Source organism: Heteronotia binoei, chromosome 21 (genome assembly GCF_032191835.1).
Source record: "Heteronotia binoei isolate CCM8104 ecotype False Entrance Well chromosome 21, APGP_CSIRO_Hbin_v1, whole genome shotgun sequence".
Taxonomy (NCBI): domain Eukaryota; kingdom Metazoa; phylum Chordata; class Lepidosauria; order Squamata; family Gekkonidae; genus Heteronotia; species Heteronotia binoei.
In genome coordinates this window covers 112290926-112313075 of record NC_083243.1, presented here as the reverse complement: position 1 = coordinate 112313075, position 22150 = coordinate 112290926, and the positions used below count along the sequence as shown (strand labels likewise).

At 47.3% G+C, this 22150-nt stretch overlaps 1 protein-coding gene across 1 annotated transcript in view; it reads left to right on the top strand.

The window, feature by feature from the left end:
• The first annotated feature begins 11588 nt into the window (after positions 1-11588).
• PRR5L (proline rich 5 like) overlaps positions 11589-22150 on the top strand; it is a 94232-nt gene continuing 83670 nt past the window's right edge. Inside the window, exon 1 of the mRNA XM_060261847.1 lies at positions 11589-11686. The gene's annotated coding sequence lies outside the window, so the exon portion shown is untranslated. The remainder of the gene's footprint in view (positions 11687-22150) is intronic.

Genomic DNA, 22150 nt, shown 5'->3' with positions numbered 1-22150 from the left:
GAGCTGTGGTTGCAGAGTTTGCTGGGTGATAACTTGTTGCTCTCTCTTGATTGGCTTTTATAGACATCTGCTGGAAGGTCTTTTCTGCAGCTACTCATCAGCAAGCAGCTGGAATTGGGCAGGAGATGTGCACTTTGTCTTCTCTCCTGGAGCTCCATTCTAAGCCTTCATCTCTGGGGCAGTGGTCACACACACTAAATAATCTACTTATTATTTAATGTGTGTGACTGCAGCCTAAATCTGAAAGGGTTGGGTGAAACTGGAGGGCTGGTAAAGACCACCTGAATTTCATATGTTGGAAGGGGGCTGAAAGGTGCTGGTATCTCTGTATCAGCTGTGAACTCTGACAAACTTGCAGTTCATCTTCTTGTTTGCTGGCTTCTGCTGATTCATAACATGATGTCTCTTGAGGAGTTTATTTATTTATTTATTCTATAACTTATACCCCGCCCTTCCCATAAAATGGCTCAGGGCGGCTCACAGCAAACGCTAAAACAATAAAACAAAGTACAGAGTTATTACATTTAAAAAAGTCGAAGCATTTAAAAACCTAAAAACCTTAAATTCTTAACATTAAAACTATACAGTATAACTCACAGAAGTCTAATAAGCTACATTTATCCAGTCAGGCGTAGGCTAGCCAGAAGAGGGTTGTCTTACAGGCCCTGCGGAACTGAGTAAGATCCCGCAGGGCCCTCACCTCTTCTGGTAGCTGGTTCCACCATGTAGGGGCCATTGTAGAAAAGGCCCTGTCTCTGGTTGTCTTGAGACGGACTTCCTTAGGCCCGGGGATGGTGAGAAGGTTTTGAGTCCCAGACCTCAGTACTCTCTGGGGAACATGTGGGGAGAAACGGTCCCTCAGGTAGGCAGGTCCCAGGCCATATAAGGCTTTAAAGGTAAACCAGCACCTTGTACCGGACTCAGCATGTTATTGGAAGCCAGTGCAAAGCCTGAAGACCCGGCCGAATGTGCCCCCACCTTGGGAGGCCCAATAACAGCCGGGCCGCGGCATTCTGCACCAGCTGCAATTTCCGGGTCCGGCACAGGGGCAGCCCCATGTAGAGGGCATTACAGTAATCCAACCTCGAGGTGACCGTAGCGTGGATCACTGTTGCTAGGTCGTTGCGGTCCAGGAAGGGGGCCAATTGCCTTGCCCGTCTAAGATGAAAAAACGTGGACTTGGCAGTGGTCGCTATCTGAGCCTCCATCTTTAGGGACAGCTCTAGTAGCACCCCCAGGCTCTTGACCCTGTCCGCCGCCATCAGCGGCGCACCGTCAAAAGCTGGCAGGGGGATTTCCCCCCCTCCCCGGTCCTCGACGGCCCAAACAAAGGACCTCTGTCTTCGCAGGATTCAGTCTCAGTCCACTCAGTCTGAGCCACTCAGCCACGGCCTGTAGTGCCCGGTCTAGATTTTCTGGGGTGCAGACCAGTCGGCCGTCCATAAGTAGATAGAGCTGGGTGTCATCAGCATATTGGTGACACCCCAGCCCATACTTTCGGGCAATCTGGGCAAGAGGTCGCATATAGATGTTAAATAACATCGGGGAGAGAACCACTCCCTGGGGCACTCCACAATTAAGTGTGTGCCTCCGGGATAGTTCCCCCCCAATCGCGACCCTTTGTCCCCAACATTCAAGGAAGGAGGAAAGCCACTGCAAGGCCAGCCCCTGAATCCCCGCGTCGGCGAGGCAGCAAGTCAGTAACCGATGGTCGACCTTATCGAACGCCCCCGATAGGTCCAACAGCATCAGCACTGCCGAGCCACCTCGATCCAGATGCCGTTGAAGGTCATCTACCAGGGCAACCAACACCGTCTCCGTCCCGTGACCTGGGCGAAAGCCGGACTGGAGTGGGTCAAGGATGGAAGCGTCCTCCAGGAAAGTCTGTAGCTGCCTCGCCACTGCCCTCTCAATAAGTTTGCCCAGAAAGGGCAAATTTGAGACCGGCCTATAGTGTGCCAATTGGGCCGGGTCTAAAGATGGTTTTTTTAGGAGGGGACGGACCACAGCCTCTTTAAGCGGCGCTGGAAAAAGCCCTTCCATCAGGGATCTGTTTATGATATCCCGTATAGGATATCTGAGATCCCCCTGGCAGGATTTAATAAGCCAGGAAGGGCATGGGTCCAATTTACAAGTTGTTGGGCGGGCAGATAAGAGGATCCTGTCAACTTCCTCCAGGCTGAGGGGGCTGAAACCGTCCAGAATATGATCCGAAGACATGCTCGGGGCCTTGGTTGCGTTAACTGTCTCAAAGTTGACGGGGAGGTCGAGGCGGAGTGATGCGATCTTGTCCACAAAATAGTTCGCAAAAGCCTCACAGCCTATCTCCAATTCAATAGAATTTGGTCTGCCCTGGGGCAGCGTAGTAAGATCCCGAATTATATCGAAAAATTGTGCCGGGCGCGAAGTTGCGGACGCAATCTTAGCCGCAAAGTATGTTTTCTTTGCGGATTTGATTGCCATCTCATAGGTCTTCAAACTCTCTCTATAAGATGTTCGGATCACTTCGTCTCGAGTACACCGCCATTGCCTCTCTAGTCGTCTGAGGTCCCGCTTCAATTGCTGCAATTCCTGGTTAAACCAGGGAGACGGCTTAAGGCGGGAGCGCAGAGGACGCCTAGGCGCGATCTCCTCGATGGCCCTGGAGAGTCCATCGTTCCAGGATTCTACCAGATCATCCAGGGAGTCGCCAGTGGGCCAGGTATCCCGCAGGGCCGTCAGGAACCGTTCCGGGTCCATCAGGCTCCGCGGGCGAGCCAAAAGTTCTGCTCTCCTGACTGACCCATGATGGAATCTCAGCAAATGAGAACCTTTCTACATTAAACAAGCACTGTCCCTTCATGTGGAATTATGTCAGGGCCAACTTGGGACAATACTGTGAATGCCATATAACTGCTAACACACTTAACCTAATACTGTTTTTAAAAGGCTTTGCCAGGAACCTTGTAACTGTTATCATGCCATTGCTGCATTCCCCCAAAACTGCTATTTTTGGGGGTGTTCAGTAAGATCAGGAATAGCAGCCCTGACCCTTTAGCAGTACACTGAGAAGCTGAAATCCAGCAGGTGTAGTTACTAGCAAACAGGAAGGCTGTGATGAGAAGAGTTTCACTTGCTAAGTTTTTGCCTATCATATGGCTGTTGATTCAGAATAATGACATTCTAGTCTGAAGACTTCTGGTGCCCATTGTAATATGACTCTCTTTCACAGTCTTCTTAATTGTTTGTGGTTTAATTATAGTCGCTGTGCCTTGTCCAGGTCATGGAATGCATCACATTGTGTTTCATGGCTAGCTATTCCAGTGGTCTACTGACTCTAGTTCTCTCATCTTGGCCTCTAAGAGGCAGATTAGAATAGCTCAGGGGATACCAGGATAGTGAAACAGATAGTGAGACAGAAAGTCCAGTCTGCCTATAATGGGCAGCTAAGGGGAGGAGCTAAGGAAAGAGGCATCCCGCTTAGTCCTTTTTCACTTTCAGCTATGTGTGCATTGCAGTTTTTGCTCTGACTGTTTGAGAGGCAGATGGTTATTCTCCAGTATGGTCTAAAGGTAAGGGATCTACAAAAGCATAGTTTAAATGAATGTGCTAGGAATAAAATGGCTTTTGGATTATGTACCCTCCTTTTAGTCCTTTTTGGAAGATTCTACCCTTTGACTAGTAGGTACAATCATGGATAATGTTGAATTTAACAAACTTTTGTTTTCTTAATTGTATTCCTTCTCTTTTGCTTGAATATAGTTGGGGTGAAAGTAACTTGAATTTCTTACCGGTACCATTTTTTCATAGGGTGGTTGGTAATGTTACTTTAAAAAATGATTGGAATTGCCACTTTTTACCAATATTCTGCTTTTTTGGGTGTACATTCTGATTGTGTTTTTAACTGGGTTTATTTTGCTACACTATTTACAAATCTTGAGGGTTGTGGGGTTTCATTAGACCTTCCAGAGGCAGTGTGAGCAATGGGACAGTGTGCTTAGGTAGATTCTGTAGAGCTTTTCTTTTTATGCTCTTTTATTAATGGTAATTGAAGATAGCTGTGAGTTTCCAGTTGTTCAGTGGCAACACTGGAACATCACTAATGTACAGTAGAAATTAATGAAATGTGATGTGGGACTAAATTATTATGGTTTCATATTTCCATCCTTTCTGTAGTTGAATCCTATATGCAATATAATCTGAGAAGTAGATAAGCTAAATATTAATAAATGAAGTAGAATACAAACTAGAGTAACAGTTTCATTTCTTAGTAAAGTGTGTTTACAAAATATAGGCGTTTATGTGCTGTTTGTCATAATTTAGTAAAATGTGTTTTGTAGTCGCAAGTGCCTGTTTCTATCTGCTTTTGGGGTTATATTTAAGTAGCAACTGTTGCCTCCAGCTTGCTTGAGTGGTTTCTCTAAGTTTTGACCACCCTATGAGAACATCAAGACCTATATTATACTCGTTAGGCCTTTGCTGCCCCATTTCCTCCTTTTGTGGCCAAAGAAGCAATGGCTGTTTGACTAGAAATACTCATGTGAGGGAGAGGAAAGCAACTGAAAGTTGTCTCCCAAGTCTGGCCTCTGTTCAAGAGTGCCTGATAATATGTAAACTCTAGGTTTGCAGTGTATATGACTGCTCACAAATGCTGATGGAAGAGATCAATAAGATTTTTTGTGAGCTGCATCTGCTGGGAGAGAAAAGAAGTTTGATGGTGTGTTTAGGAAATTAGCATGTATCTGGACTCTGTCTCACCTTGTATGGAGGATTCCACTAATCACTTACTTAGTGTTCAAGGAAAGTATGCGACTGGTGGAATCATACATGGTGAGGAGGGGCTGAGTGGCAGAGTATCTATTTTTCATGCAAATAGCTCAGGTTCAGTCTCCAGCATCTCCAGTTAAAAGGATCAGTAGTAAGTGATAAAAAATGCCTCTACCTAAGATCCTGGCCTTGCCAATTTTCTAAAAAACACTTGGTAGGGTTCAGAATCTTGAGGAGAAGAATCTTGAGAATCCCTTGGACTGCAAGAAGATCAAATCAGTCAGTCCTAAAGGAAATCAACCCAGACTGTTCCCTGGAAAGCCAGATGCTGAAGCTCAAATACTTTGGCCACCAAATGAGAAGGGAGCACTCACTGGAGAAGATCCTGATGCTGGGAAAGACAGAAGGCAAAAGAAGAAGGTAACAACAGCAAAAGGTGAGATGGCTGGACAGCATTACTGATGTAACAAACACGAATTTGAGCAGACTTTGGAGGATGGTTGAAGACAGGAGGGCCTGGCATGACTTTGTCCATGGGGTTGCAAAGAGTCGGACTCGACTGTGCAACTTAACAACAAAAAGGGGTCAGGAAAGGTGTCAGTGGATGCAATAGACATTGGGAACACCTGTGGGTAGAGGGAGCTTTTTCTCCCTTTCTCATAATACTAGGATATGGGCACCAAATGAAGTTGACGGGGAATAGATATAGGACAAAGGAAGCACTTTTCACTCATTGACTAACTACATTGTGGCATTCACTGTTAGAAGGTAGTGATGGCCATGAGCATTGATGGTTTTAAAAGAGGGTTAAGCAGATTATTAAAGGATAGGTCCATCATTGGCTACTTGCCACGGTGATTAAGGCAACCTCCATGCATAGAGGCCTCACTTCAAAAAGTATGTGGAATACCAGTGCTAGGAGGCAATATCAGGGGAAGGCCTTGTATCTGTGTACCATTTGTGTACCTCCAGGGCAACGGGTTGGCAAGTGTGTGAAACAGGATGCTGAACTAGATGGTCCATTGGTCTGATCCAGCAGGGCTCTTTTTATATTCTAAGGTTCTGACTCAGTATAAGGCAGCTTCAGGTGTATTCAAGTAAGCAACTTTAGATTCCAGGCTAGTCTTTATCAGTGCCATCCAAATTGATGAAAAAGAACTGTGTGGTATTTTAGAAATTGAAAGAATTCATCATCCCTTCTTGGAGTGATTCCTGTTATTGGTTACCTTGACGAAAATATCTGAACATTGCAGGTACATACTTATTTGTGGGGTATTTAGGATTGACAAAAACGTCATAGCAATTAGGTAAATAAATACTGATTTGCTGCAGGAGTAGAATTGCCTCTATATGGTCAGTTTGTTCTTCAGATAGCCCTGGTGGGTCTGTTGCACCCATGGTAACATAGTATTGTGGCATCCTTGAAGATCAACACAATCAATGTGGTATAAACTACCGTATTTTTCGCTCCATAAGACGCACCTGAACATAAGAGGCACCTAGTTTTTAGAGCCGTTTGTGTGAATTTAGAGGCATTTGTGTGAATTTTTTGCAGTATTCGCTCCTTAAGACGCACACACTTTTCCCTCCACTTTTTTGGGGGGGAAAAGTGAGTCTTATGGTGCAAAAAATACTGTATCTTAGAATCATACAGTTGGAAAGGACCTCCAGGGTCATCTAGTCCAACTCCCTGCACAATGCAGGAATCTTGAGAAAGTTTGTCAAATGATTCTGGTTCATGAAAACTTATGTGGCACAAGACTGTTTACGAATAATCAGGAGACTGGTGGCAGACTGGTGGAAAGCCCATTTGGTGTAGTGGTGAAGTGTGTGGACTCTTATCTGGGTGAACAAAGTTTGATTCTCCACTCCTCCACTTGCAGCTGCTGGAATGGCCTTGGGTCAGCCATAGCTCTCACAGAGTTGCCCTTGAAAGGGCAGCTTCTATGAGAGCTCTCTCAGCTCCACCTACCTTACAGGGTGTCTTTTGTGGGGGAGGAAGGTAAAGGAGATTGTAAGCTGCTCTGAAACTCTGAGATTCAGAGTAGAGGTGGGATATAAATACAATATCATCTTCAGTTTAAAAATAAACAAGATTTTATTCTGGCATAAACTTTCATGAGCTAGAGCCCATTTCTTCAAATGCATCTGAAGAAGTAGGCTCTAGTCCACAAAAGTTTATGTTAGAATAAACTCTTATTAGTTTTTACGGTTCCACTAGACTTCTGTTATTTTAACATTGAGTAAAAGGCCTTGAGATTGTTCTCTGAAGGTAAGAGTGAGCAAACAAACTATTAAAATGTTTGTGAGCCAGTCACTTTTGAATATTTATTTTCATTGCTGTTGTAGATTTGTTAATTTTGCATCAGCTTTACAGTTTCAGAATTAATCATTTATTTTAACCATTGGGGATTCAGTACGTGTGATGCTTTAGGGACATTTGAGCCTTTAAATTTCTAGCTAGCCAAAGAACATGACCAAAGAGAATGACCAAGTTCTATAAGCCAAATTGGAGTTTTGAGTTCTTTCTTTCCAAATGCCTCAGAGTTCCCATTGCCTGGCCATATTGGAAACAACTTTTGAAAGTCCTCTTACTTTGAAAAAAAAAATGACTTACCATGTGGCAGTCAATCTGATCTCTGTTCCAGGGAAGACACTGGAGCAAATTGTAAAGGGGTCAGTCTGTGAGCATCTGAGGGACAACTTGGTGATCTGGGGAAGTCAGCATGTCCTCAACAAGTCCTGTCAGACTAACCTTTTTTTCTTCTTTGATTGAGTGATGAGCTCAATGGATTGTGGAAATTTCATTGACATTGTTTACCTGGATTCCAGTAAAACCTTTGGCAGGATTCCCCATTTTTTCTCGTGGGTTAACTGGAGGCCTGCAGAATGGACTCTAGGGGTGATATTAGATGGCCAGTTTGGGGCAGCTTGCAGCCACCCCAAATAAAGCCTGCTGGAAATAGAGCACCCCGGAGCTTCTGGATGGCGCTTGAAAAAGGGGCAGGCCGTGGGCACCCAGGGAGCGTCTGGAATACTCATATGTCCTGTTCATGACTCCCCAGGCGCTTTTCAGGTGCTTCCCAACCTTCCAGATGGCCAGGAGCCGTCTCAGAGGTGCCCCAGCAAAAAGGCACCACTTTTGAGGACGGGGTGAGTATGAGATTGGGACGGCTGCCAGATGTTAGTGTGTGGAAGGTTTTTTTCAGTCGCCTGAGGCGTCTCTGGGTCAGCCCAAAGTGCCTGTCTGTTAGCGGCCTAGGATAGTTAGGTGAATAGGAAACTGGTTGGAGAACTGAACATTAAGAGTAGTTGTCAATGGCATTTCATCTGACTGGAGGGAGGTAGCCAATGGGGTGCCACATGGCTTGGTTCTAGGCCCAATACTGGATGATTGGGTGGAGAAAAGACTTATTAAATTTGCAGATGGCACCAAATTGGGAGAAGTAGCAGATGCACCAGAAGATATAGAGTTCAACAAGTTCTGAACACACTGGAAAAGTGGATGGATATGAATAAGATGCAATTTAACAATTGGGATGAATATCAAACATACTGGAAGATGTAGAATTCAGCAAGATCTGAACACACTGATAAAGTGGCTGAATGTGAATAAGCAGGGCTTTTTTTGTAGAAAAAGCACAGCAGGAACTTATTTGCATATTAGGCCACACCCCCTGATGCCAAGCCAGCCGGAACTGTGTCCCTGTGGATTCCTGCTCAAAAAAAGCCCTGTGAATAAGATGCAATTCAACAAGGATAAATGCAGAGTTCTACATCTGAGTAACAAAAATGAGAAGCACACATACTGGATGAGGGATCAACTTCTGGGTAGAAGTGTGTGTGAACAAGATCCTGGGGTAGGGATGGATTGTAAACTAAATAAGAGCAGTCTGTGATGCAGCAGCAAAAAAGATATAACATCAACAGATCAACAGAGGCATAACATCCAAATCACAAGGTGATTTAGAGGTCAATACTCCCTCTAAGCCATGGTGTCTTGAGAGTAAAAATTCTACTTTGTGAGCTACTGGCATTAAAGCTGTGAGCTACAACATAAATTAGTTTGCTCTGGGCCCATTTTTCCTCAGCTAAGACAAAAATGTATGAGCTGGAGGCTAAAAAACTGTAAGATGGCTCACACTCATTCAGCTTAGAGGGAACACTGGTCATAGTCCTGCTGTACATTGCATTGGTCAAGTTGCCCCTGGAGTATTGTGGAGGCCTCACTTCAAAAAGTATGTGGACAGAATGGAGTGGGTGTAGAAGACAGCAATGAAGATGATTAAGGGACTGGAGACCAAGCCCTATGAGGAAAGTCTGAGGGACTTGGGAATGTTTAGTCTGGAGAAGAGGAGATGGGGCGGGGCATGATTGCACTTTCCAAATATTTGAAAGACGGTCACTTAGAGGAGTTCAGGGAGCTATTTCTGTTGGCAGCAGAGGATAGGCCTTGCAATAATGGATTTAAATTAAGGGAGGAAAGATAGCGGCTGGATATTAGGATTTTTTAAATGATAAGAATAGATCAGCAGTGGAATCAACTGCCTAGGGAAGTGGTGAGCTCCCTCTCAATGGCAGTCTTCAAGCTGCAGTAGGCTTCCCAACCCCCCCGCCCTGCCGGGGGACCCCTAGATTAGCAGCCTTTCCCCCCGATCTCCAAAAACGTGGAAGCGGGAGGGGGGGACGGCGCAGCCTCCCTTCACGAGGTGCATGCTGGGACTCGTAGTCCTTGCGTCCTCTCCGGCTGCTACAGGCATCTCCTCGGGGAGTCTGGCCGGCGGAGGGGGTGGGGAGCTCTGCCCCCAGAGGACCATTGGCATTTCTACCTCCGGAGGCTTCAGTCGCTGATTGAAAGGCTTCCTCTTGGGATGGGGTGTCTGTGTTACTTTGAAGAAGTTGGCAGCAACTCGTGAGTAGAGAGGCCAATCCCCCTTCAGTGTTGCCAGAAATGGGGGGGGGGGAAGTCTGCTGAGTACTTCATTATTCTCTATGTGGAGATCGATTCTCATAGGGTATAATGAGGAATTGATCTTGAGGTTTTGGGGGCTCGAGGGTGCTGTTTTTTGAGGTAGAGGCACCAAATTTTCAGTATAGTATCTAGTGACTCTCCCCAAAGTATCCTCCAAGTTTCAAAACAATTGGACCATGGGGTCCAATTCCATGAGCCCCAAAAGAAGGTGCCCCTATCCTTCATTATTTCCTATGGAAGGAAGACATTTAAAAACGTGTGCGGTCCCTTTAAATGTGATGGCCAGAACTCCCTTGGAGTTCAATTATGCTTGTCACACCCTTGTTCCTGGTTCCACCCTGATGTCTCCTGGCTCCACCCCCAAAGTCCCCAGATATTTCTTGAATTGGACTTGGCAACCCTAAGCTGCAGCTGGACAAACACTTGTCAGACGTGCTTAAGGGTGATCCTGCATTGAGCAGGGGGTTGGACTAGATGACCTGTATGGACCCTTCCATCTCTATGATTCTATAAAGGGGTGTTGTTTAATGCAGACCAAATATATATGCTTCTTTGTGGAGGACTGTTTTTGATCTCTTTGAGCTTTCTGCATATTGTGTTCCAATGGCCTGTTTTTTTTTTCAGGTTAGAGTTCTAAATGTTTGCAAGATGTATCAACTTCAGCTTCTTTGTACTGAGGTGTAATCTAGATCAGATCTTGGTCTGCCAGTATGCTAAAGCTGAATGCAGATTTGTTATAATAAATATTTGGAGAAAAGTTGAATGCAAAAGAAAGGATTGGTAAATTGTTGATAAAAAGAGGAAGTGGAATTTCCTACTGAGATTATAAGAATGCTACTATTTCGGATATACAGGGAGAGAGAAAAAAAGGTGGCTTTTCTGAAACCAGTGTTGGAGCTGCCTCTAGAAATTCCCAGACTATGTGACAAAATTTGTGAGGATCTGTGAAATTTTCCTTCACAACTCCTTGCTTTGATACCACATCTGATTTTAAAAATTAACTTTCAGTTTAAGTTTACAAGTCTGTTTACTCTTACCTGGGAGTAACTTGGGTTGACCTTGGTGGGATTTTTTTCTAAGTAAACCTGAATAGGGGTGGGCTGTGCATCTTCTTGTTTTGCATGTATTTGGTCTTTGGAAACCTTTTCCTGGTCTCGGATACTCTAGTTCTGCAGTCTCCACTGTCTGCTCTCCCAGCTCCTGTGCTTCTTTTGTAAAGGAACTAGGTCTCCCGCCTTGCACACATCTTTGCAAAAAGATTGAGATTATTTTTTTAAAAAAACCCCCAAAATTGTTTGCACAGTTTTTTGGAGTGTGAAAAGAGTAAAATTCTCTTGACTTGAACATAATATACTACTTCATGCATGATCAGGAGCTCTTTGATTCTTTTTAAGTAGTAAAGAATAGCCAAGATAAGGGGTTGATTTGTTGTTTAAATGCTTATTTAAATTCTTATTGTTGTATAAATGTTTGTTGTTTAATTTATTGTTGGAATAATAAGAGAATCAGGTATTGTAAACTGTAAACTCTGTTTATGAGATTGTGCTAATACTCTATGTTCTGGTGTTGCTATAAGGGGGGGAAAGGTAAGTAGAAGTATAACAGGACATGAAAGTTTAAAAACACACACACATCCAAGTCCAGGGAGTGAGACTGTTTATAACTGTTTTTGGTGTGAAAAACTTTCACTCTCCCACCCAGTTCCTCACATTCTTTTTTGTAGTAGCTCCTCTTTCTTAATTGGGATTGTAAGAAGTCTAGTGGTTATTTCTTTCAGCCTTCTGCACCAATGCTGGATGCTTTGTACCCCAGTTTTTGTTATGGATGGGCCCATACTATAAGTGCAAAGAGGCAGCCTTGTCAGAATTTTTGATACAAGTGGGAGCAGCAACAATAAAGGAAAGCCTTGAATCTTCCTGCACTCACATGCTGACACTTTGATGTAACCCCAATGCTGTAACAAGAAAGGTATACATTGAGTTAGTGTTACGCAGCTCTAGGGTTGCCAAATCCAATTAAAGAAAAATCTGGGGACTTTGGGGGCGGAGCCAGGAACAAGGATGTGAACTCCAAGGGAGTTCTGGCCATCACATTTAAAGGGACAGCACGCCTTTTTAAATGCCTTTCTTCCATAAGAAATAATTAAGGATAGGGGCACCATCTTTTGGGGCTCATAGAATTGGACCCTCTAGTCCAATCGTTTTGAAACTTGGGGGTATTTTGGGGAGAGGCACTAGATGCTATACTAAAAATCTGGTGCCTCTACCTAAAAAAAAATAGCCCCCCCAGAGCCCCCAATGCCCACGGATCAATTCCCTATTATTCCCTATGGGAATCGTTCTCCTTAGGGAATAATAGAGTGCCTAGTAGACATTTCCCTCCCCCCCATGCTTTCTAAAGGGGGGGGAGGGCCTCCATACCAGGGAATCCCCCCTCCCTGCCCCCTCCCTCTCTCTCACACACACAAATACGTACTTGGTCTTCTTCCAGCAGAACTTTGCTTACTGTGAAAATGAAAGCAATGCTGCACAGGAAAAGAAAGGGAGGGGCCGTTCTCCATGGAAACTGTTACTGACCATTTCCCATGAAGCCCTTCCTGTTTCCTGTGCAGCCTTAAAGGGGCACACATTTTAAAAACGGATCAGAAGCTCTACAACAACATGATGCCTACAGGTTTGTTTTCTCTCCCCCCCGAGCCCCCTCCCCCTTCCAGATTTTTTGAGAGCGGGGGAGGAGGCTGCAAATTCAGGGGTCCCCCGCCAGGGCGGGGGGGTTGGGAAGCCTACGCAGCTCGGTGAGCACCATTAGCACCCCTGTTTAGGAGCACAGGGATCTTGCGGAATCATTCTTGGGCCATGTGGCCCTGTTGGATGTGGAATGCAGACTGCCTTGGGATTGCCTGGATTGATCCTCCCTTTCAGCCGTGTGGGGCTGGAGTTGGAACTTCAGGATAGAGCCTGTTTGCTGTGCTGGTGGGGATGAGTCATTTGCAGATGACTCTACCTAGGGGCAAGGGTGGCTTGCCCATTATTGTCAGGGAGGGGGTATTTTGACCCCTGGCCCTGTTCACAGCTGCTTGTTGAATTCTTGCCTTTGTCATTTAAATGTTAAATAAATAAATAAAGTAGCCCCTTAGTTTACCCAACCCTTTGTGTCTGTCTGTTTCTTCTGTCTGTGGGGGTGACAAAGGAAAGCCTGCACTCACATGTTGACACTTTGATGCCAGGGCCAGATTAAACCCTGTGGGGCCCCCTAGGCAGTCAAAATCTTGGGGTTCCCCTTGCAGATTATCTCAGAGTCAGACCACCCACCCTCCCATCCTGTTTCTTCTGTCTGTGGGGGTGACAAAGGAAAGCCTGCACTCACATGTTGATACTTTGATGCCAGGGCTGGATTAAACCCTGTGGGGGCCCTTAGGCAGTCAAAATCTTGTGTGGGGGGGTGTTGCAGATTATCGCAGAGTCATAGCACCGACCCTGCCATCCACAGCCCCTGCTGGGAGAGGCAGAGAGAGGCAAACTTAGTGATGACACCAGAAGGATCAGCACCGGGCAAGTTGGGCAAAGAGCGGCTCAGTTGCTGGCTGCGCATCCAGACTATGAGGGCTGCAAGCGGGGTAGGCCAGTGCCTACTTGGCCTAATTGTTAATCCGGCCCTGTTTGATGCAACCACCATGCTGTAACAAGAAATGTATATATTCTTCTTCCACCAAGGCATTATGTTTATGAAAACTGCCATCCTTGCTGTATGGCTTCCATAAACTGACAAAGTCACTGACTTTTTTTTTTTTTTTTAAAGCTCCCATGTAGCATATCCATACTCTAATCTGGTGTTCAGTGCAAAACAGTAGAAGCAACCTGGGTGAATAAGAACATGGAACATGTTCAGCACATTGATCAGTTAAATTTTAACCTCAAAAGTTCTTTTGCCCTTGGATGTGGCCTTACACACTGAATGATATGCCAGTTAGTAGGGTTGCCAGCAACCTGGAGAGGAAAAAAAAATGCTTTGCCCATTGAATAGATGTCTAATATGCAAAAATGGGCAGCTGAAGCTTTTCATGGCATGGTGGCAAATAACATCACTGGGTAAATAACATCCCATTAAGCCTACATTAAGGGGTCCATCCTTTTTTCTCCATGGTTGCTGGCAACTTTGCTAGTAAGAGAAGCTAATGCTGCCATGGCTAATCTTCATTGCAATTCTGTCGATAAATAGATATTAGGCTTCACTGCTTGACTATTTTAATTAGTGTTGGTGTTGTTGTAGAATACAGTTCAGCTGAATAAGGGAACATTGAAAAATGTCAAATGGTAGAAATTACCTTTTGGCTAATGTGTGTGAATGTTTGTATAAGAACATTGGTTCTTTGTGTTTTACAGCAAACTGTTAGGTACATATTGTGCCTGTTACACATTGTATGTTTCTGGTACCCAGAGGTAATAGAATGCCAAGAAGGCTCCTAAAAGCCTTATTGCTATACACATAACTCTTACCCACAAGGATAATATCACATTCTCATTAAATAGTATGTGGCATGGGTGTGGCCAGCAAATGACTAAGTGCTGCCTTTGGTAGATGGAGAGCTTTCCAAAGGAAGCCCGGGAACTTTGGAACTGTGTAAGGAAACACTGTTGTCATTCAAGTGTGGGAAATGAAACATTCTAGAACTGGGTCTGTGTTAGCTCTTTCAGAGCATATCTGTTTTCTAAATTATGCCAGGCTAACCATAAGCTAAATGTTCACATAAGAGCATGGGAGTATTGTGGCTGCTTCTCCATAGGTGGTTTGTGTTTAAAAAATGATGCCTATACTCCCCATGCCTTTAATCATTCTTTTGAACTTGGCTGTAGTTGTAGAAGAATGTCACTATGATACATTACTTCAAGGGAATCACCGTAGTGCTTACAGTAGCACATTTTAGTATCAAGTATGTTGTAGAGTTTAGGTATTCTCCCAACAACCACTGGTTAGGGTGAGAGATGGTTACTACTGCAGTGTTCAGTTGGAGTTTAGTTTAGTTGATTTGATTTATATCCCACCCTTCCCGCCAAAGCAGGCTCAGGGCGGCTCACAACACATAATAGCGTAACAATAAAAACAGTTAAATTAAATATTAGATTAAAACAGTTTTAAAACAATTTGGTGCTAATTTCCATACAGTTTAAGGATGGCAATCAGTGTTTTTAAACATCCTTTTAGATCTAATATCTCGGCAGTTTGAAAATTGGTCTCCCATATTGAAATCTAATATTCAGTATGCTGCTCTATTTTGTTGTTTTAAAATAGTTAATACTCCACTGTCTCCCAAGAAAATGTGTTTAGGGAAGCTTACAGCATTGGAAAGACGGGGAAACCATATGAAGGACTACAGCATAAAAAGAAATAGAAATAAAACTCTTAAAAGCAGCATCAAGTGGGTGAATCCTGAAAATCTAGAACTCCATGCCTAGAGCCATAATCATAAAATCAGGGGAGGGACGGTGGCTCAGTGGTAGAGCATCTGCTTGGGAAGCAGAAGGTCCCAGGTTCAATCCCTGGCATCTCCAAAAAAGGGTCCAGGCAAATAGGTATGAAAAACCTCAGCTTGAGACCCCGGAGAGCCGCTGCCAGTCTGAGAAGACAATACTGACTTTGATGGACCAAAGGTCTGATTCAATATAAGGCAGCTTCATATGTTCAAATGTTCATATGTTCAATCAAGTCAAAACCACCAGTGAGCCAGAGATGAAGGACAGGAGGTAAAACTAGAGCTGAGAGGTTTTCTATGGGAAGACAGGTATGCAAAAAAAAAAAAAAAAGCATAGAAAAAGAATGTATCTTCCTGGGTGCCTAAAAGACTGCAAATCTGATGCCAAACAGACCTCTGAAGGGAGTTCCAAGGTTTCTGTTGTGATACAGTAGGAAAAGTTCTGTATGTCTTCTGCTCATAGGGTGACCATAATGTCTGAAGGCCAGCCAGGGACACCTGGGGGGGGGGGGAAGGTAGGGGTGTGCGCGCGCGCGCGCCGCCGGAAACAGGAAGTGACGTCCCTGTGGCATCGGTCTCATCGTTGTGGGACCCAGGGGGCCGGCGCAGCGGCCCGCCGAAGCAGCCTGTCACTAATAACACAGGTCGAGATGCAGGACAGGAACCCGGAAGTGACCGACAGGCTGCTTCAGCAGGCCGCTGCGCCGGCCCCCTGGGCCCTACAACGATGGGACCGATGCCACAGGGACGGGCTCGAAACACTCTATAACCCCTCAAAAGAACAGCAGTCTAGCTCGCTTCCCCCGAGCCCTGCCGCCATAAGCCTCAAGGGGGCTCATTTTGCGGCATCTCCCGGCGGGAGGGTGGCACCCGCACGGGACACATATCAAATGAAAGAGGGGGCGCAGGGCTATCAGAAACAGCTGGCGGAGGGAGTCGGGAGACCACCCCACTGGGGGATCCGCACCCCGAAAGTGATGAAGGTGGCGCAGATAGAGCCAACAGAGCAAACAGGACAAAATAAATAGGCTGCATTATGCAGCACAGTTGAGAAAGTGCCTTATCCCATATACTGATGAAGTAAATACAGGATCTGAGAACAAAATTGCACCAGAAGACACAAACACAAAGCTCCCTTACACTGAATCAGTGCTTGGGTCCACCAAAGTCAGTATTGTCCACTCCAGTCACAAACACAAAGCTCCCTTACACTGAATCAGTGCTTGGGTCCACCAAAGTCAGTATTGTCACATAAGAACATAAGAGAAGCCATGTTGGATCAGGCCAATGGCCCATCCAGTCCAACACTCTGCGTCACATAAGAACATAACAGAAGCCCTGTTGGATCAGGCCAGTGGCCCATCCAGTCCAACACTCTGCATCACATAAGAACATAAGAGAAGCCCTGTTGGATCAGGCCAGTGGCCCATCCAGTCCAACACTCTGCGTCACATAAGAACATAAGAGAAGCCCTGTTGGATCAGGCCAGTGGCCCATCCAGTCCAACACTCTGCGTCACATAAGAACATAAGAGAAGCCCTGTTGGATCAGGCCAGTGGCCCATCCAGTCCAACACTCTGCGTCACATAAGAACATAAGAGAAGCCCTGTTGGATCAGGCCAGTGGCCCATCCAGTCCAACACTCTGCGTCACATAAGAACATAACAGAAGCCCTGTTGGATCAGGCCAGTGGCCCCTCCAGTCCAACACTCTGTGTCACATAAAAATATAAGCGAAGCGCTGTTGCATCAGGCCAGTGGCCCCTCCAGTCCAACACTCTGTGTCACATAAGAACATAAGAGAAGCCCTGTTGGATCAGGCCAGTGGCCCCTCCAGTCCAACACTCTGTGTCACATAAGAACATAAGGAGGGAGGGAAGGGAAGGGAAGGGAAGGGAAGGGAGGGAGGGAGGAAGGAAGGAAGGAAGGAAGGAAGGAAGGAAGGAAGGAAGGAAGGAAGGAAGGGGGAGGGAGGGAGGGAGGGAAGGAAGGAAGGAAGGAAGGGGGGAGGGAGGGAGGGAGGGAAGGAAGGAAGGAAGGAAGGAAGGAAGGGAGGAGGGAGGGAAGGAAGGAAGGGAAGGGAGTGAGGGAAGGAAGGGAGGGAAGGAAGGAAGGAAGAAAGGAAGGAAGGGAGGAGGGAGGGAAGGAAGGAAGGGAGGGAAGGAAGGAAGGAAGGAAGGAAGGAAGGAAGGAAGGAAGGAAGGAAGGAAGGAAGGAAGGAAGGAAGGAAGGGAGGGAGGGAGGAGGGAGGGAAGAAAGGAAGGCCGCCCCCCGCCCCCCCGCGCTTTCGGCCCCCTTACCTGATTCCAGGGCGGCGGAGAGTCCAGCGGCGGCGGCGAGTCCTGCGGGCCTGCGGCGGCGGCCTCGCGGCGAGGGAGGGAGGGAGCTGCCGGCGCTGGCCTCTGGAGGCCTCCAGGGACCAGCGCCGGGCCTCTCCGCTACCGGCGCTGGCCTCTGGAGGCCTCCAGGGACCAGCGCCGGCTGCTCCGCAGCTTTCCCGCGGCCTCCGCTGGTCCCTGGAGGCCCTCCAGAGACTCTGGAGGGCCTCCAGGGACCAGCGGAGGCCGCGGGGAGGCCTTCGCTGGCCAGCGCTGGTCCCGGAAGGCCTTCCAGAGGCTCTGGAAGGCCTTCCGAGACCAGCGCCGGGTGCTCCGCGGCTTCCCCGCGGCCTCCTCTGGTCCCTGGAGGCCCTCCAGAGACTCTGGAGGGCCTCCAGGGACCAGCGGAGGCCGCGGGGAGGCCTTCGCTGGCCGACGCTGGCCCCGGAAGGCCTTCCAGAGGCTCTGGAAGGCCTTCCGGGACCAGCGCCGGGTGCTCCGCGGCGTCCCTGCGGCCTCCGCTGGTCCCTGGAGGCCCTCCAGAGACTCTGGAGGGCCTCCAGGGACCAGCGGAGGCCGCGGGGAGGCCTTCGCTGGCCGGCGCTGGCCCCGGAAGGCCTTCCAGAGGCTCTGGAAGGCCTTCCGGGACCAGCGCTGGGTGCTCCGCGGCTTCCCCGCGGCCTCCGCTGGTCCCTGGAGGCCCTCCAGAGATTCTGGAGGGCCTCCAGGGACCAGCGGAGGCCGCGGGGAGGCCTTCGCTGGCCGCGCTGGCCCCGGATGGCCTTCCAGAGGCTCTGGAAGGCCTTCCGGGACCAGTGCCGGGTGCTCCGCGGCGTCCCCGCGGCCTCCGCTGGTCCCTGGAGGCCCTCCAGAGACTCTGGAGGGCCTCCAGGGACCAGCGGAGGCCGCGGGGAGGCCTTTGCTGGCCGGCGCTGGCCCCGGAAGGCCTTCCAGAGGCTCTGGAAGGCCTTCCGGGACCAGCGCCGGGTGCTCCGCGGCTTCCCCGCGGCCTCCGCTGGTCCCTGGAGGCCCTCCAGAGATTCTGGAGGGCCTCCAGGGACCAGCGGAGGCCGCGGGGAGGCCTTCGCTGGCCGGCGCTGGCCCCGGAAGGCCTTCCAGAGGCTCTGGAAGGCCTTCCGGGACCAGCGCCGGGTGCTCTGCGGCGTCCCCGCGGCCTCCGCTGGTCCCTGGAGGCCCTCCAGAGACTCTGGAGGGCCTCCAGGGACCAGCGGAGGCTGCGGGGAGGCCTCCGCCACCGCCGCCGGGCCCCGCGCGCGGGCGGGGAAGGCGGCGAGTGAGGGAGAGAGCGTCCCTGCGCAGGCGCAGGGACGCTCCCTCCCTCACTCGCCGCCTTCCCCGCCGGCGCCCGCGGCCCACCGCCTCCGGGGCTGGCTAAACCGGGACCTTTAATGGTCCCGGTATAGGCAGCCCGGGAGCCGGGATTGGGTGGCCAGAACCGGGAATGTCCTGGGAGACCGGGACGGTCTGGCCACCCTATCTGCTCATCCACCTTGCTTCTGACAGTGGAGGCTGGTTTTGTATGACAGAAAGTAATATTTCAGATTCCATAGTCCAAAACTGTGTAGAGTTAGCTGGCTCTTTAGAAGTGTGTTGAATCAGTTTTCTGGATAGTTCAACAAGTTCTTGTCCTTAAGGAGAGCCAAAGTAAGAACAGTTAAAGAAAACAGTGGTATAGATCTGTTTTGGCAGTTGATCATTGCTTGTAGGATTTGGTTTTCAGAAGCTACCAATTTACCCTCTGCATTCAGAAATATACAATTCCAGTGGAGATGCAGTTTTGGTTTCCACAAGACAATCATTGAGTGAAGTTGATAATAAAAACATTGAGGCAAAAGCTCACATGAATATAGTTATAAACTGTAATATTTATGACAAGCATGTAGGGCCAGTTAGTACTATTTCCAGGCTGCAGATCTATGTAGAGGTAGGGCTGAAGTTAAGAGAGGGTGGTTTGCCTGAGGCAGGGTTCTGCAATGTGGTCTCCTTGGGTGCCATGACACCTACTGATATCTTTTCTGGAACCCAGCAAGTGTTTTTAGAAAGTAGACATGTCCAGGTTTTTTGTTGTTGTTGTTGTTTGCCCAGGAGGGCTTCTGGTTGGTCACTGGATATATGATTGGCTGTGCAAGTTTTTAAAAATGTCACTTTGGTGGCCACTGCAACCACAGCACAAGGATCTTTATTGTGTGACTGAAAGTAAGCAGGTGTAACCATTTTATAGCTGGCTGCACCTCATGCAGGAACCATTTTATGGTAGTACCTACCACACTGTGTCAGAATTCCAAAGGTGCCTGCTGCATTACAGTAGTTGGGGAATCAGCCTTTTCTTTAACAAGCTGTAGTCTCTGCCCTGCCATGTTACTAGTTTTTGTTCTATTCTCAAAATACAAAGAGCATCAGTTTAGCAGAACAAAGAAAATAAAAGCTTAAAAAAAAAAACTTTAAAAAAAAGATTGAGCATGGGTCCCCCCCCCATATCATTTTTTGGGTCTTCTAGGGGATGCACAAGTCATTTGGTGGCTGCTTGCAAGCTTCTGGTAACTCAAAAGATACCAATTGGAGACCCCTGAGGTTATGCTATGTTTATGGCTGGGCTAATATATGGTCTGCTGCTTTTTGTGCACATTCTTAATCACACAACAAATGAACATTGGAGCAAATTTGCTGCCTATTAGGTTCAACTTGGCATAGTTAATTTTAAATTCCATAGTGCCCATTTGTTTAATCCTGACTCAGAGCTAAACAAAGCAAGAGAATTAGGCTGGTGACAAAATAATTTCCCTCTGGTCAAGTAACAGTTGTAGGCCTGAGGCTTGTCTCTGCTGAACTTTAAAGGAAATTTCCACTGACAAATAACAGTGCAGCATAGCCTTGATACTGCCAGGCTGAAGCATTCTCTTAGGTTTCAGAGGGTTGCTTTTTTACTCAGGTAGAGGTTGTAAAATCACCCAGAAATTGAACATGAAATGATGTGCTATTCTTACATGTTCAGCCAGTTGATTAGAAAAATCTAGTTTTAAATAGGGTTGCCAAGTCCAATTCAAGAAATATCTGGGGACTTTGGGGGTGGAGCCAGGAGACTTTGGGGGTGGAGCCAGGAGACACTGGGGGCGGAGCCAGGAACAAGGGTGTGACAAGCATAATTGAACTCCAAGAGAGTTCTGGCCATCACATTTAAAGGGACAGCACACCTTTTTAAATGTCTTCCTTCCATAGGAAATAATGAAGGATAGGGGCACCTTCTTTTGGGGCTCATAGAATTGGACCCCCTGGTCCAATCGTTTTGAAACTTGGGGGGTACTTTGGGAAGAGGCACTAGATACTATATTGATAATTTGGTGCCTCTACCTCAAAAAACAGCTCCCCCAGAGCCCCCGAAACCTCCAGAACAATTCCCCATTATACCCTATGAGAATCGATCACATAGGAAATAATGAAGACGTTTCCCTCTCTCTCTCCCCCCCCCCCCTTTCTGGCCAGTCTGAAGCAGCGGATCAGCCTCTCAACTCACCATTTGCTGCCAGCTTCTTCACAGAAACACACACAGACACACCATCCTAAATGGAAGCCTTTCAAGTCAAGCCTCTGGAGGTGCAAAGGCACATGGTCCTTTGCAGGCGGGGCTCCCTCTCTCCCCCCCTCTCCCGCCAGCCAGCTGATTGGGACCGGAAGCAGCCTGGGAAAACTGAAGAAAGACTGCTGTGATCGGGGCTGGGTGGGAAGGGCCGCCATTCCCCCCCGCTTTCCAGAGTTTTGGCTAGCGGGAGAAGAAGGCTTCAAATCGGGGGTCACCAGGCAAAGCGGGGGATTTGGGAAGCCTAGTTTTAAACAATGGTTTGTTTGAATAAATGTTTTCTATTGATATTTTATGGATGCATGTCTACTTTAAGAATCTTTTTGATTTGAGAAGGTAAGCAGATTCTTCAAGCAATATAGATTATATACTTCAGTTTGTGAGTGAAATTTATATCTCTACATCTTCTTTATATGTCGTTTCCTTAATAGTATGAACATTTTTTTTAAAAAAAAGCAGTGATACTTTTCTCACAGTGGTTATGAATTTCTACAAGCAACATGTTTGAACTGAAACTATATTTTATGGAAATAACTGTTTGGCTCGGCACTTGGTGGACCATGCAGATGGAAGTGAGCATAACAGTTTAGACAAGGGGGGTTAGTTATAGCTGTATTGTGCCAATAAGTTGCTCCCTGCAACAGAATCCAGGTGCTCTAAACAGGGTTTCCCAAACTTTTCTTTCCCATGGCCCAGTTATTTTTACACTTCTCCTTCATGGCCCACTAAAATTCGAGGGTGGAGCCAGGAGACTTTGGGAGTGGAGCCAGGAATTATGTCATTTCCTGTGGTGTCGCTTCCAGGTCAAGGCCAAGTGATGTCACTTCCAGGGCACACTGAACCAAAACTCCACCAAAACCAAAACTCCACCTTTGCCTGTGATGCCACTTCCAGGGCACTTCCCCAAACTTGCCTCTTTTTCTGAAGTAACTTCATTTTCAGAACACTGGGATAGGAGGAGAAGGTAGGAGAGGCAGCCCAGCTCCTCCCTGCACAACACAGATGGGGGAAGGAAGGAAGCCAAGCAGAGCTCAGGCTTTGCAGCCTGTG